Genomic DNA, 15331 nt, shown 5'->3' with positions numbered 1-15331 from the left:
TTTGTGTGGACGGTGAAATCCTGCCAGCGAGCCATAGAACCCTCCTCCCATAGTGAAACCCTCAGGAACTCTCCCTCCCACGCCTTACTCCCACCATCAGCCACCCAGTGAGACTCAGGGAGGGAGGGAAGGGAAGATCACTGAGGGGAGACACGGTACAAAAGCTTTACAAGTATGAATATGAAGGAAAATTAATTAGAACAGGTATTCAGTATTCATGAGCCTGTATAATGAGTGTATAATGAATAAAAACTAATATATCAGAGTACTAGCGAAAAAGAAAATTGTGTCATTATCAGTGGAGATGAACGAGTAGAGAGAAAGAGAAGCGAGAAGAGGGATAGAGAGATGGGAGAAAGAGAATGAGGTGACGGAGGTAGGGGAGAGATGCGAGAAGGGAGAAGGAGGTGAGGGAGGGAGGCAGCCGCGTCATGCAGTCAGGTGGCCCGCGACCCCGTCAGGTGGTGTGGTGGTGTGGTGGTTCCTCACCTCCCCGCGTTATGCACCCTCACACTCTCTCACACCTGCTTTCTCCACGCCACCCAACGCCCACCACCTAGAGCCCACCGCCACCTTCCCTGCTGCGTGTCAATCTCCCCATTCTTTTCTTCCCTCTCCTCCCTCTCTGCTTCCTCATTCAGACATTTAATTCTCTGTCACTCACTTCTGTCTTTATCTTACGAGGGTTGATCTTGGTGCTTGGTCACAAAGTCTCATAAGTTTTGATACATCTACCGCCCTATTTTTTTGTTTCGTTTTATTTATGTGTACGAGTAACTATTCATTTATTTATTGGCGTTCTTTAATGTTTTGTGTTTCATCGTCTTCCCCTTCTTTATTTCCTTATTTGTTCTCTGTTTTCTTCGCTTTCACTCACTCACTCACTCACTCACTCACTCACTCACTCACTCACTCACTCACTTCATATAACGTACAATCCTTCCTTTCTTCTTCCTTCCATCTTCTTTTTTTCCTTCCTTCCTTCATTCATTCATTCTTTCCTTCCTATCTTTTCTTAACTTCCTTGTTTATATTCTCCACATCTCCTTTCCCTTTCTAAGTCACTCTCTTACTCTTCCCTACATCTCTTCTCTCCTCTCTTCCATCCTTTCCTCTCGCTCTCTTTCTCTCTCTATCTCTCACACTCTCACTCGCCACTCAATACCTCACTCTCTCTACCTTATTCACATCACCACCTCTCCCTCTTTCTGCCTTCCTTCTTTCCTTCCTCCTCCTTCCTTCCTTCCTTCCTTCCTATTTCCTTTCCTCAGTACCTTCATCTATTCAAACTCATCCTTCCATCCTGATTCCTCCTCACACCTTCCATGTTACTCATTAAAATTCTCTCTCTCTCTCTCTCTCTCTCTCTCTCTCTCTCTCTCTCTCTCTCTCTCTCTCTCTCTCTCTCTCTCTCTCTCTCTCTCTCTCTCTCTCTCTCTCTCTCTCTCTCTCTCTCTTTCTCTATTATTCTTTTTCAGATTGCATTGTTCTCTTATTCCTTTCTTCTTCCTTTCTCCTCCTCCTCCTCCTCCTCCTCCTCCTCCTCCTCCTCCTCCTCCTCTCCTTCTCCTTACTGTCCTGTCTCTCTTATCTGTTATTATTATTTTTCAGCCTCGAAAGGACCAACAGGTCTGTTGCTTTACTTTCCTTTTATTCCTTTGTATTCCTCCTCTTCCTCCTCCTCCTCCTCCTCCTCCTCCTCCTCCTCCTCCTCCTCCTCCTCCTCCTCCTCCTCCTCCTCCTCCTCCTCCTCCTCCTCCTCCTGTCCTCTCTTATCTAGCCTCCCTCCTACCAAACTCCTCCTCCTCCTTCTTGCTGTTTCTTTCTTCTTCTTCTTCTTCTTCTTCTTCTTCTTCTTCTTCTTCTTCTTCTTCTTCTTCTTCTTCTTCTTCTTCTTCTTCTTCTTCTTCTTCTTCTTCTTCTTCTTCTTCTTCTTCTTCTTCTTCTTCTTCTTCTTCTTCTTCTTCTTCTTCTTCTTCTTCTTCTTCTTCTTCTTCTTCTTCTTCTTCTTCTTCTTCTCCTCCTCCTCCTCCTCCTCCTCCTCCTCTCCTCCTCCTCCTCCTCCTCCTCCTCCTCGTCCTCCTCCTCCTCCTCGTCCTCCTCCTCCTCCTCCTCCTCCTCCTCCTCCTCCTCCTCCTCCTCCTCCTCCTCCTCCTCCTCCTCCTCTTCCTCCTCCTCTACTTCTCAGTCGCCTCTCAACCTTTCAAAGAAAAGCCGAAAACTTGCTAATCTCAAGGGCGTCACAGGTCAACCCTTTACCGCGCCTCCTCCTCCCCCTCCTCATCCTCATCCTCAGTCAATATTTTCTCCAGTACAGAAGTCCCAGTGGGGATTTTACTCTCTCTCTCTCTCTCTCTCTCTCTCTCTCTCTCTCTCTCTCTCTCTCTCTCTCTCTCTCTCTCTCTCTCTCTCTCTCTCTCTCTCTCTCTCTCTCTCTCTCTCTCTCTCTCTCTCTCTCTCTCTCTCTCTCTCTCTCTCTCTCTCTCTCTCTCTCTCTCTCTCTCTCTCTCTCTCTCTCTCTCTCTCTTAGCTGTCTGTCCCTTAGGCGTGAGAGGGAGATAAGGAAGAGTAGATGGTGGAGGAGAGGAGAGGAAGAAAGGAAGAGAAGGAGGAGGAGGAGAAATAGCGAGAGAAAGAAAGAAGTAGCGGAAGGAGAAGAAAGGAAATAATATCAAAGGAAAGAAAACGGAGAGGATAAAAAGAGGATGTGGAGGAAGAAGTGAAGGAAGAGGAAGAGAAGCAAATTCCCACGACCCAAATACACACACACACACACACACACACACACACACACACACACACACACACACACACACACACACACACACACACACACACACACACACTGGGCGGGTCACATCGTCCTTATTTTCACATCCTTTATATAGTACACGCAGAACACACACACACACACACACACACACACACACACACACACACACACACACACACACACACACACACACACACACACACCGCGTAGTGTAGTGGTTAGCACACTCGCCTCACAACCGAGAAGGCCCAGGTTCGAGTCCCGGGAAGCGGCGAGGCAAATGGGCAAATCTCTCAATGTGTAGCCCCTGTTCACCTAGCAGTAAATAGGTTACGGTATGTAACTCGAGGGATTGTGGCCTCGCTTTCCCGGTGTGTAGGTGTGTAGAGTGTGTTCTGGTCTCAGTCCTACCCGAAGATCGGTTTATGAGCTCTGAGCTCGCTTCGTAATGGGGAGGACTAGTTGGGTGACCAGGAGACGACCATGGTGAATTACACACACACACACACACACACACACACACACACACACACACACACACACACACACACACACACACACACACACACACACACACACACACACACTCTCTCTCTCTCTCTCTCTCTCTCTCTCTCTCTCTCTCTCTCTCTCTCTCTCTCTCTCTCTCTCTCTCTCTCTCTCTCTCTCTCTCTCTCTCTCTCTCTCTCTCTCATTTTATTTTGTATATTCCATCGTCGTGTATAGCAATTTCATTTCATTACCTAATCTTTTATCATTGTCTTGTAGTACATTTTTTACTATTTCGTTTTTGCATGAGGACGAAAATAGAAAAAAAAGTAATGATGATAGTAAAAATTTTGACCTTCCCTGCCAAGCATCCCCTCCAGCCATGACCTTCGTGGTTTGTGATTTAGTAAGCCAATTCCGCCCTCATATTGTTTACCAGTGACCGTGTTATGAGTTCGGTGGCAGTTCAGTTTACACCCTCAGCGGCGCCATAAAAGTTGCCGTTGTCATGTGGGTGTACAGCGGTGTGTGTTTTTCTTTTAGCCACCTCAATACTGGGACATATTTTTACCTTGAGATTCGTGTACGATTAGACCATTTTATTGACATTAGGAAGGATCTAAGGAGGTCAGAAGTTTAATGATCACAGTCTTGACTATTCTAAATCCCTTCAGTACTGGGACATATTATTACCTTGAGATTTGTGTACGATTAGACCATTTTATTGATATTAGGAAAAGTCTATGACGGTCAGAAGATTAATGGCCACAATCTTCACTATTATAATCCCTTTAGTACTGGGACACATTTTTACTTTGAGATTCGTGTACGATTAGACCATTTTATTGACATAAGGAAAAGTCTTAGGAGGTCAGAAGATTAATGGCGACTGTCTTCACAGTTTCAATCCCCTCACATGAATTTCTGAAGCTGCATAAAACCACCAAATAGTAAGCAGAATGAATATGGAAACGCGTCATGGTACTGAAGGGGTTAATATGCGTGGAGGAAGCCGACCAGGAGCACAGATTGGGAGGGATTTCTATATGATGAGACAGGATTTGAAAAGTGAAAAATGGAAGATGAATTGTGAAAAAGACTTGTATGATAAAAGAATCCATACACGTGTTTGTAATTCTATACAGCTTTTATATATACATTCATGCATACATACATACATACATACATACATACATACATATATACATACATATAAGCATTTACAAATTTTTATTGTGATATTTTCTTTCCATCATTTTGTGTATTTTTCTTTCTTTTTTCTATTGTTTTTTTCCAAATGATTCAGTGTATTTCTCAACTCTATTTATTTTTTTTCTTTGCTTCATTTTGTTTATTTATTTTGTACACTAATTATTTTTTTCTATTTGTTGTAATATATTTCTCCATCTTATTCATTTATTTTTTTCTGCATCGCTTTGTATTTCTCCATCTTATTTATTCATTTATTTCCTCCACTACCTGCGGGTCAGTACATTCTTCCCTCCTGGCGGCGGCGGAATGCATGCCGGCCCCGGGGTGACGCAAGACTGTCGCCTTCCCCATCGGCCGCCCCCATGCCGCCGCCGCCGCTTATCCACCAAGACTGGACTTCTGGATTTCCTCCTCTTTCTCTTTTTCCTCTTCCTCTTCTTCTTCTTCATCACCATCATCATCATCATCATCATCATCACCATCATCATCATCATCATCATCATCATCATCATCATCATCATCATCATCTTTATTATTTCCCCTCAACTACTTTTATTGTTTTTGTAATTTTACTACTACTACTACTACTACTACTACTACTACTACTACTACTACTACTACTACTACTACTACTACTACTACTACTACTACTACTACTACTACTACTACTACTACTACTACTACTACTACTACTACTACTACTACTACTACTACTACTACTACGACTAAAGAAATGTAACGCGACGAAATAGATCTCTCTCTCTCTCTCTCTCTCTCTCTCTCTCTCTCTCTCTCTCTCTCTCTCTCTCTCTCTCTCTCTCTCTCTCTCTCTCTCTCTCTCTCTCTCTCTCTCTCTCTCTCTCTCTCTCTCTCTCTCTCTCTCTCTCTCAATGGTGTCCTTCGGGGGTATCCTTTACTTTCCTGATGGCTTTGTTTGTTTATTCTCCTCTCCTTTTTTGTGTCCGTAGAGTCAGAGTGTCCAATAATACCTTGGCTGAAGTGTGTGTGTACATATGAAATCTATACATGGATCTATTGGAGGGGGGGAAGGTGCGAGTGGAGAGCTGGACTGGACTGGGCTGGGCTGGTCTGGGCTGGGCTGGGCTGGGGCGGGAAGGGAGAGACACAAGTGAATACAAACGAGACACGAACATTTTTTTCTAAGATGTTTGTGATAAGTGAGTGATTTGGGATTGTGATGAGGAAGGGAAGAGGGGAGGAGGGGAGGATGGTGATAGTGAAGGGGTAGATGTGTAGTTGAAGGGGGAGGGGTGGGACGTTTAAGAGCCATGGGGTTTTGTAGAAGTGTCTGTGTGGCTTAGTGAGTCATGAGGTTGTGCTGGCTTGGCGTGGGGTTCTAGAGGGGTGTTGGGGAGGGTTAGAGGGGAAAAGTTGGGGTTTAGAGGGTCCAGAAGTGTCTAAATGACGGTCCTGTGGGTTTTTGTGTCCTGCGTGGGTGGGTCTCTCTCTCTCTCTCTCTCTCTCTCTCTCTCTCTCTCTCTCTCTCTCTCTCTCTCTCTCTCTCTCTCTCTCTCTCTCTCTCTCTCTCTCTCTCTCTCTCTCTCTCTCTCTCTCTCTCTCTCTCTCTCTCTCTCTCTCTCTCTCTCTCTCTCTCTCTCTCTCTCTCTCTCTCTCTCTCTCACCATCTGTCGCCCCCCCTCCTCCCCCCCTCTTCCACCACTCTGCAGACCATCAGGAAGAAGAGGAAGGAGGAGGAGGAAGAAGAGGGGGAGGAGGGACGGGACGGGGGCGGGGTCTTCGTCATGCTCGCCTTACCTGTGCTACCTGTGCTCTCTTCCCTCCTGTCTGTCTGTCTGTCTGTCTGCCTGTGTGTCTGGGCAGCAAGAAACGTTACTGGTGAATAGACAAACAGAAGATAGACTCAGGACGGGGCAGAGTGAGACAGCATAGAAGAGACAGCAGTGATCTCTTGTATTTGTGGCAGACAGACAGACAGGCAGACAGGCAAAAAGGCAGGGAGAGAGGCAGGCAGGAAAACAGATAGACAGACAGACAGACAGACAGACAGGCCGGACGTCATTTGTCTGGGAGCTGGAGGAGAGAGAGAGAGAGAGAGAGAGAGAGAGAGAGAGAGAGAGAGAGAGATTGAGAACCTTGAGGGATCTATACTTGAGAGTGAACAGAGTGATATAAGTAGGGTGACGAATGACAACACGATACTTACCAGGTGTGGGATGTGTAGGGGAGGTGTACACTCACTCACCGGGACGACTTGGCAGGGGAGATAGGGCGAGGGAGGAAGGGAAAGGAAGGAGGGAGGTGGGAGGTGTACAGTACATACTTACCTGGTGGCTGAGGGAAGGCAGGGGAGGCAGGGGAGAGAGCTTACCTGGCCTGAGTTTACCTGGGAGCCTACCTGGGGCGATGCGCAGGACGTTACCTAATCTCAAGTTGTTTGTCACCTTTCTTTGAGTCCCGCACGCCTTGTCATCCCTGTGTATCTTTCTCTCCCTCTCTCTCCCTCCCTCCTGTCTTCTCCCTCCGCTCTCTTCTCTCTCTCTCCCTCCTAACTTCACCCTCCGTCTCCCTGTGTATCTCTTTTCCCTCCCTCTTGCTGCCTATCCATCATCCTCGTCCCTTGCCTCTTACACCTTCCATTCCTTCTCTCCCTCTTATCCGCATTCCTCTCCCATTCCTCTCCCTGATCTATGTAGCATCCCACGCCTCATCCCTCCCCTCTCCCCCATGCACCTCCCTTCTCGTCAGCTCTGTCTTGTTTCCCTCTCCCTTCCCTCTTCCTTCCCTCTTCCTTTCCTTACTCCCTTCCTTAAGTCGTGTTTTGCTCCTGTTTGCTATTTTCCTTCCCTTTCTTATTGCTTTTATTATTATCAGCATCATCATCATCATCATTATTATTCCTGTAAATGAGAGAGTAGAGTTATATTTTACTTGGATTTAGTGACGAGAAAGCTGTTTAAGTTCATTCCTCCTCCTCCTCCTCCTCCTCCTGATCCATCCTTACCCATCGTCCAACCTCTCCCCAACGCCGCCTCCCTCCTCCGTCTCACCCACACTCTCCCTCCAAATTTATTCATTTTCGTGACAAAATTAGTCTTGGCAGAGGCGCCGCGTGTGTGGAGTTGCGGGGGTGAGAGTAAACACGCTCGTATATTCGTTAGTGTGGTAGTGGATTGCGCATTAGTACACGAGTCTGCCTGGCCACACTGGTGCTGGGGTGCCTCTTCACTGGTATGCTTGCTTGATCACCTCTGTACTGTCCACTTCCTTCTCTCTTTTCTTATTCTTCACTTGTTTTTTTTTCTCTTTCTATTCCTCTCCTTCGTTATTTCTTCGGTTATTTTTTTTCCCCTCTTATTTGTTATTGTTTTTATTTTTATTCGCCTTTTTTCTGGTATTTTTTTCTTCTTTCTCTTTTCTTTTCTTCACATATTCATTCCCTTTAGTTCCATAATCTGCATGTTTTTTTTTATTTCTCTGTTCTTGCTTTTTTTTTTCTTTCCTATATTGATTCGATTTATAATCTCTCTCTCTCTCTCTCTCTCTCTCTCTCTCTCTCTCTCTCTCTCTCTCTCTCTCTCTCTCTCTCTCTCTCTCTCTCTCTCTCTCTCTCTCTCTCTCTCTCTCTCTCTCTCTCTCTCTCTCTCTCTCTCTCTCTCTCTCTCTCTCTCTCTCTCTCTCTCTCTCTCTCTCTCTCTCTCTCTCTCTCTCTCTCTCTCTCTCTCTCTCTCTCTCTCTCTCTCTCTCTCTCTAACAGGACAGTGACACACACACACACACACACACACACACACACACACACACACACACACACACACACACACACACACACACACACACACACACACACACACACACACACACACTAGCTTTTTCCCTCTCTCCCTCTTCCTCCCTCTCCTTCCCTTTCTCACCCTACGTAAATTCTCCCCAGCGCCCTACTCTCACTGCTACTCTCTTCCTACCAGCTCTCCCACTCCCTCCCCTTGCTCTCCCTACCCCTGCTCACTCCGCGCACTCCCTGCAACACTCCACTTTGCCACCGTAAACTGCCTGATACACTCCACATAGAGAACACTTGCCGCGTCTTGAAGTGGATTGATGTTACGATCATGGCCGCTTGAGAGAGAGAGAGAGAGAGAGAGAGAGAGAGAGAGAGAGAGGAGAGGGAGAGGGAGAGGAATTGCAGAAAAGGGTTGAAAAGGGAAGATAAATGAAAGGAAACGAAGAGAAAACGATTAAAGAAAAAAGAAAGGATAGATTTAAGGAAATGTGAGGAATAGAGGATAAAAGAGGTAAAGATAGGAGAAAGATAGATAGAGGAGATATGTGTAGAGGAACGGAAGGAAAGAAAAATGTGCGCAGGAGTGAAAGAAGGATGTGAGAGAGAGAGAGAGAGAGAGAGAGAGAGAGAGAGAGAGAGAGAGAGAGAGAGATTCTTCTTCTTCTTCTTCTTCTTCTTCTTCTTCTTCTTCTTCTTCTTCTTCTTCTTCTTCTTCTTCTTCTTCTTCTTCTTCTTCTCCTCCTCCTCCTCCTCCTCCTCCTCCTCCTCCTCCTCCTCCTCCTCCTCCTCCTCCTCCTCCTCCTCCTCCTCCTCCTCCTCCTCCTCCTCCTCCTCCTCCTCCTCCTCTTTCCTCCTCCTCCTCCTCCTCCTCCTCCTCCTCCTCCTCCTCCTCCTCCTCCTCCTCCTCCTCCTCCTCCTCCTCCTCCTCCTCCTCCTCCTCCTCCTTAATGCAACACATCTGTGACTGCTCAAGTGAAAATGTTGCTTGCTTTGTCGCCTTGTGTGTGTGTGTGTGTGTGTGTGTGTGTGTGTGTGTGTGTGTGTGTGTGTGTGTGTGTGTGTGTGTGTGAGAGAGAGAGAGAGAGAGAGAGAGAGAGAGAGAGAGAGAGAGAGAGAGAGAGAGAGAGAGAGAGAGAGACTATAAACCATATTTCACTTTAAGAGAGAAGGAGAAAGAGAAACACACCTACGAAAGCATCTGGAGCAGGCAGTAATGGGAGGAAGAGAAAGACACATAAAGACAGAGACACAGAGACAGGTAGAAGGGAGAAGGAAGGAAGGAGGAATGAGGGGCGGAGGAGGGGGACAGGTGGAGGCCATCTGCTGAGGTCACTGACAGTTTAAGCGGCACAGCTGACCACTGGAGGCCGCAGCTGACTGGACCACCGAGTCACCTCCAGCTAGGCGCCCTGGGTGACAGCCGCCGCTCTGAAGCTCTCCCTGTACTATTGTGCCGCCTGACTGTGTGGTCCTGGTGGCGTACCTTGATTTTCCATTGTTGCGCCTTGATAGGGGATGTACCGAGGCTCTAAAGGGAGGGATTGATTGAAGATGTGTGAGTAAATAGGGATGTTATTGTGTTCCCAGGGCGTTTAATGACTGTCTGACGTGAGAAACTGATTTAGGTCTTTCTAAAAAAAATGTTGTTCAGTCGTGATAGATGTATCGAGGCTCTAAAGTGAGGAATTGATTGAAGATGTGTAGGGAAATAGGGATGCTAGTGTGTTCCCAGGGTGTTTAATGACTGTCTGACGTGAGAAACTGATTTAGGTCTTTGTGGAAAATATCTTATTGTTTGCATCTTGATAGGAGATATACCGAGGCCCGAAAGTGAGGCATTGATTGAAGATGTGTGAGTAAGTAGGGATGTTTGTGTTCTATCAGGGTGTTTAATGATTGTTTGACGTGAGAAACTGATTTAGGTCTTTCTGGAAAAAAAAATATCTTATTGTTGTGCCATAATAGGGAACGTAGCGAGACTCTAAAGGGAGGAATTGATTGAGGATACGTGAGTAAATAGGGATGTCAGTGTGTTCCTGGGGTGTTTAATGATGAGAAACTGGTTTAGCTCTTTCTGGAAAAAATATCTTATTGTTGTGCCATAATAGGGAACGTAACGAGCAAGTAAAGGGAAGGATTGATTGAGGATGAGTGAGTCAATTGGGATGTTATTGTGCTTTCAGGATATCGCAGTGACAAAATGGAGGAAGTAATGAATAAGGTTTTTTTTTTATTAGTTAGTGAATCTACTTTTTAATTCATTTATATTTTGTTATTGTTGTTGTTGTTGATAGGAGATAAAAGGAGTCTCTAAAGCAAGAAATTGATGAAAGGTATGCCGGTAAATAGGGAAATTAGCGTATTTTCAAGTTCATGTCATAATTAAGGAGAAAATGATTGATGCAGTTCAAGTGGGATTGCTCATTTCTCTTTCTTGTTATTGTTGCACTTTATGATAGAAGCAATGGGGCTCTCAAGCGAGGAACTAATTGAGAGCTTGGGAGTAATTAGAGGAATTATCGTGTTTGCAAGATAATTCAAGGTTGCGGAAAGAGAAAACTAACGCATGTGATCCTGGCGAGGTAGCTCAGTCTCTCCTGCCATGATAAGGAACGGAACGGGGATCAGGAGCGAAGAATTGATATAAAAGATGATGGCAAATAAACGAATGAATGTATGAATGAATGAGGAAAATGTGTTTGAAATTCCTATGAGATGTGAAGATTATCTGAAGCGGAAGACTAATAGATGTGAGAGAGAGAGAGAGAGAGAGAGAGAGAGAGAGAGAGAGAGAGAGAGAGAGAGAAAGTTATATAAAAAAAACACTAATTATGCAATATATTTAAATACAAAACAAGACATACCAAAGACTCGAACCAGTAACTAAGCAAAAGAACAAATAAACAAGAAAAGAGAGAGAGAGAGAAAAAAAAAACATACATTCCAATCTTTTATGAGAGAAAATGAGAGAGAGAGAGAGAAAATAAAATAAAAAGAAACAGAGAGTGGCTTTGCTTGCTGTTCATAATTTCTTCTACTTTCATAACGCAAGACACAGTCGGAACGTGAAACTGCACAAAATGTTAAGATGGGAAAGGGGAAGGAAAGTAGCATTTTTATCATCCCCCGTAAAGAAGAAGAAGAAGAAGAAGAAGAAGAGGAAATTTACATAGTTCAGGTATAGTTGTGCAGGTGCTGTATTATTTAAGTGGCAGCAGGAGGGCGAGGAGGGGAGGAGGAAATGAAAGAGGAGTAGGTAGGGAGGGGAAGAAGGAACTAGGAAGGGAAGGGAAGGGAAGGGAAGGGAAAAGAAAGGAAGAGAATGGACAGGGAGGTGGTGTGTGTGTGTGAGAGAGAGAGAGAGAGAGAGAGAGAGAGAGAGAGAGTAGATTTGCTCTCTCGTATTTTTATTCAGATTAGAGAGGAGACAAAAAAAAAAAGATAAAAACACTTTGAGATATAAAGACAAAAATATTCCACTTCTTCTCAAGGAAAAACTATAAATAAGTAAAGAAAAAAGCCTGAGCTCTCCTGGCGGTCCTGGTGTTTGCATTATAAAAGGACAAAAGTAAATAAATAAATAAATACGTGGGAGGAAAGACTGAAGGAAGATAAAAAGGAAGAAGAAGAAAGAGGAAGGGAGAAGAAACGTCCACATGCTGTCACTCCATTGAGAGAGAGAGAGAGAGAGAGAGAGAGAGAGAATGCTGACAAACTATAAATAACACAAAACAGTATCATGTGCAGTCAAACCCTCTCATACATTCAGATTTAAAAAGCAAAACCCCACCATAATAAGATTTCGAGAAGGTATAATTTAAAAGAAAGCTTAAAAGATATACGTTTATTTTGGTATATTTGTTTTTTCTTTTATTTTTGCATTTTAAAGAACACGCTTCTCTTTGGTGGAATTGCAAGGTGTTCACGTTTTATTTGTTGACTATCTTCACCACTTCACTTTGCTCCAGTTTTCCTTTACTGTTGTTATTATCATTATTTCCATCATGTCTGTAAATTATTCGAGGTTTTTTTTTCTTTATTTTTTATTTTTCAAGGAGGTTTCGTAATGATTGTTTCATCCGGAAATAATTGTTTAGCCATGCAGAATGTTTCACTATGTTATGGTGTTTCGTGTTCTGTGTATGTATGTTTATTGCCGTTGTTGTTGTTGTTGTTGTTGTTTTTGTGCTTGTTGTTGGTGGTGCTTTTGTTGTTATTGTTGTTGTTGTTGTTGTTGTTGTTGTTGTTGTTGTTGTTGTTGTTGTTGTTGTTGTTGTTGTTGTTTTGATCCTTGTTGTTGCCCCTGTTGTTATTGTTGCTTTTGTTGTTGTTGTTGTTGCTCCTTTTGTCGTTGTTGTTGTTGTTGTTGTCCTTGTTTTTTGTTGCTGTTGTTTTTGTTATTGCAGTTTTTGTCGCTGCTGTTGTTGGTGCTGCTTTTATCTGTGTGAAGCCGTCTGTGTCTTGAGCAATTGGTCACCTAAGAAAACACGCTTGCCGGTCTTCCCCACGCCGCGTTACATGCACCACTACGTCCACGGCAGATACGAGAACGCGCGGTAACGTGCACTATTCCACACCTCCATCTCAATGCTTACACTGCTACACTCACTACTCGTGGTGTATAGCATAGGTATTCTGCCTGCACAGCGGGGAGTCGTCACCTTCACTGTTTTGCTGCTCTTACTTTAGATTAGATCGTGTTGCTTGAAGCTTCTCCTTTGCTCTCCCACATACTTCAGTCTATGTTAGGGCGACTTCTACTTTACTATCCTACATTTCTTACTTTAACTTACCTCTCGCACGTCTCTTATCACAAACAGTCTCTTAAAGGCCATCATATATATTAATGTTTATTCATCCCTCGTGTTCTATATACAACAGCCCTTCCTAATGCACCACTAAGCTATCGATGCGTTGCAGCCTCCACGTCCAGGTGCTGCAGGGGAAAGCATCCATTACTCCCCCAACAACCTCCAACTAGCATCAAGACTTCAGCTGCTTGCTCCTCTTTTAGCCTTTTCTCCCTCCATACAGCCCTACAATCCATTACCAGCCTTTACCACCGCCTTTCCATCCCTACCGTTCTTCCGTCACCTCATCTAATACCCTTCAGTCCTTCCTTCCTTCCATTCCCTCCTCCATTCGCCTCCCTTTCCTTCCTGGCCGTCGCTGCGGTTCTCTGGGTGGAAAAAATACCATTAATCGTCCCTCAAACCGACTCTCGCGTCACCCATCACCGTCATTGCTGCGTTCCGGCGCCTCGCTCCTCCCTGTGATTCCCCCGCGCCTCCTGCTGCTGGTAGATACAGGAGCCGGGAGTGTCTCTCTCTCTCTCTCTCTCTCTCTCTCTCTCTCTCTCTCTCTCTCTCTCTCTCTCTCTCTCTCTTGCATCCTTCCTTCCCTCCTTTCTCGTCAGATCCCTTCCCCCTTCCATAGATCGTTGATTTCAGTGTGTGTGTGTGTGTGTGTGTGTGTGTGTGTGTGTGTGTGTGTGTGTGTGTGTGTGTGTGTGTGTGTGTGTGTGTGTGTGTGTTCGCCACGTGTTGCAATGTGTTAGTTATTGGGTCATTTAGTTCATTAGTTGTACAGTCATTTATGTATCAGTTACCATCACCTCTTAAAAAAAAAAAAAGAAGAATGATGTGTGAGTGAAGAAATCAATTGAGTTTGTGATATGAGTGAGTGTGTTTGTTAGTCATTCAGCCAATCAGTTACATCGTTAGGCTGCTTGTTAGGTGACAGTTTAGTGAGTCATTTAGTTTGGTAATAGTCGTATATTTGTTAGGTGGTGATGTGTTAGGCAGTTCGTCAGTTGGTAATATCATTGAATTACTTTATTACAATCGCCGTGTGCTGTGATGATCTAGAAGCCACGTCCCCCTCACTCCCTATTAGCCAGCCAGCTGATTGGGACACGCATAATGTTCTTAGTGCTACTGTTTTTATTTAATCATTTATTCATCTACTTATCATTCATTTTCAGTCTCCTAATCAAATACCCATGTCATATATTTTTTTTCTCAGGAATATCAATACCGTCACAACAATTACAACGATACCAAACAGGTATTCACATTAATCCCATACGGTTTCTATACTGACTAACCTTCCTTACTTCCCTTGCTTATATACTTCCTTGACTACTGGAATCTTTTAATGGATACACACAACTTAAGACATCACAAGGATACCATGATAACTGTCTCACCTTAACTCATCCCAGCCTACATTTACCAATCCTTATACTACACCACTACTCACACCTTATCTCTCGCCTGCCTTATAGTGCGCCACGAATGATAGAGTCGAGCTCGTATATATAGATGGAGTGATGGCAAGTCTCGTGCAGTAACGGGAGTGAGCATCTCGGCGCCCTCCCAGGCATAGCGGGGATCCTCGTGTGTCCTTTGCCGGGTTGAGTGCTGGAGAGGGAGAGGCAAGAGAATGCAGCATATAGTTAGCATAGACCCGCTAAGCTTAACCCCGCCAGCCTGCTCTTAACATGGCCAGGGATGCAAGGAAGATGTTCGGAGGAGTAGTGTTTGTGTGTGTGTGTGTGTGTGTGTGTGTGTGTGTGTGTGTGTGTGTGTGTGTGTGTGTGTGTGTGTGTGTCCAGTGTGTGTGTGTGGGGGGGGTTAAGAATTCACTACTTGTTACCATCACTATCACTATTACCATCTTTTATCACCATCACCACCACCACTATTACCGCCACCTCCACTACTCACCACCACCACCACCACCACCACCACACCTGTCGGAGTTACCTGAGGAGCGCCATTATTGCCTGTCTCTAGGTGATGAAGTCCGCTTTTCACCTTTTTTTTTCTCCTCTCTGTATTTTTAAGACAGAAACCAGTTATCCCGCTGACTATTCCACACACACACACACACACACACACACACACACACACACACACACACACACACACACACACACACACACACACACACACACACACACACACACACACACACACACACACACACACACACACACACACACACACACACACACACACACACACGAGTAACATGTTTATCTGCCACTGCTTCTCGACAAATACGACAAAAAGTTGGCCCATCCATCAAGA

This window comes from Portunus trituberculatus, chromosome 40 (assembly GCF_017591435.1).
Source record: "Portunus trituberculatus isolate SZX2019 chromosome 40, ASM1759143v1, whole genome shotgun sequence".
In the NCBI taxonomy this organism is placed as follows: Eukaryota; Metazoa; Arthropoda; class Malacostraca; order Decapoda; family Portunidae; genus Portunus; species Portunus trituberculatus.
The sequence above is the reverse complement of the archived record's forward strand: the minus strand, read 5'-3'. Positions refer to the sequence as shown.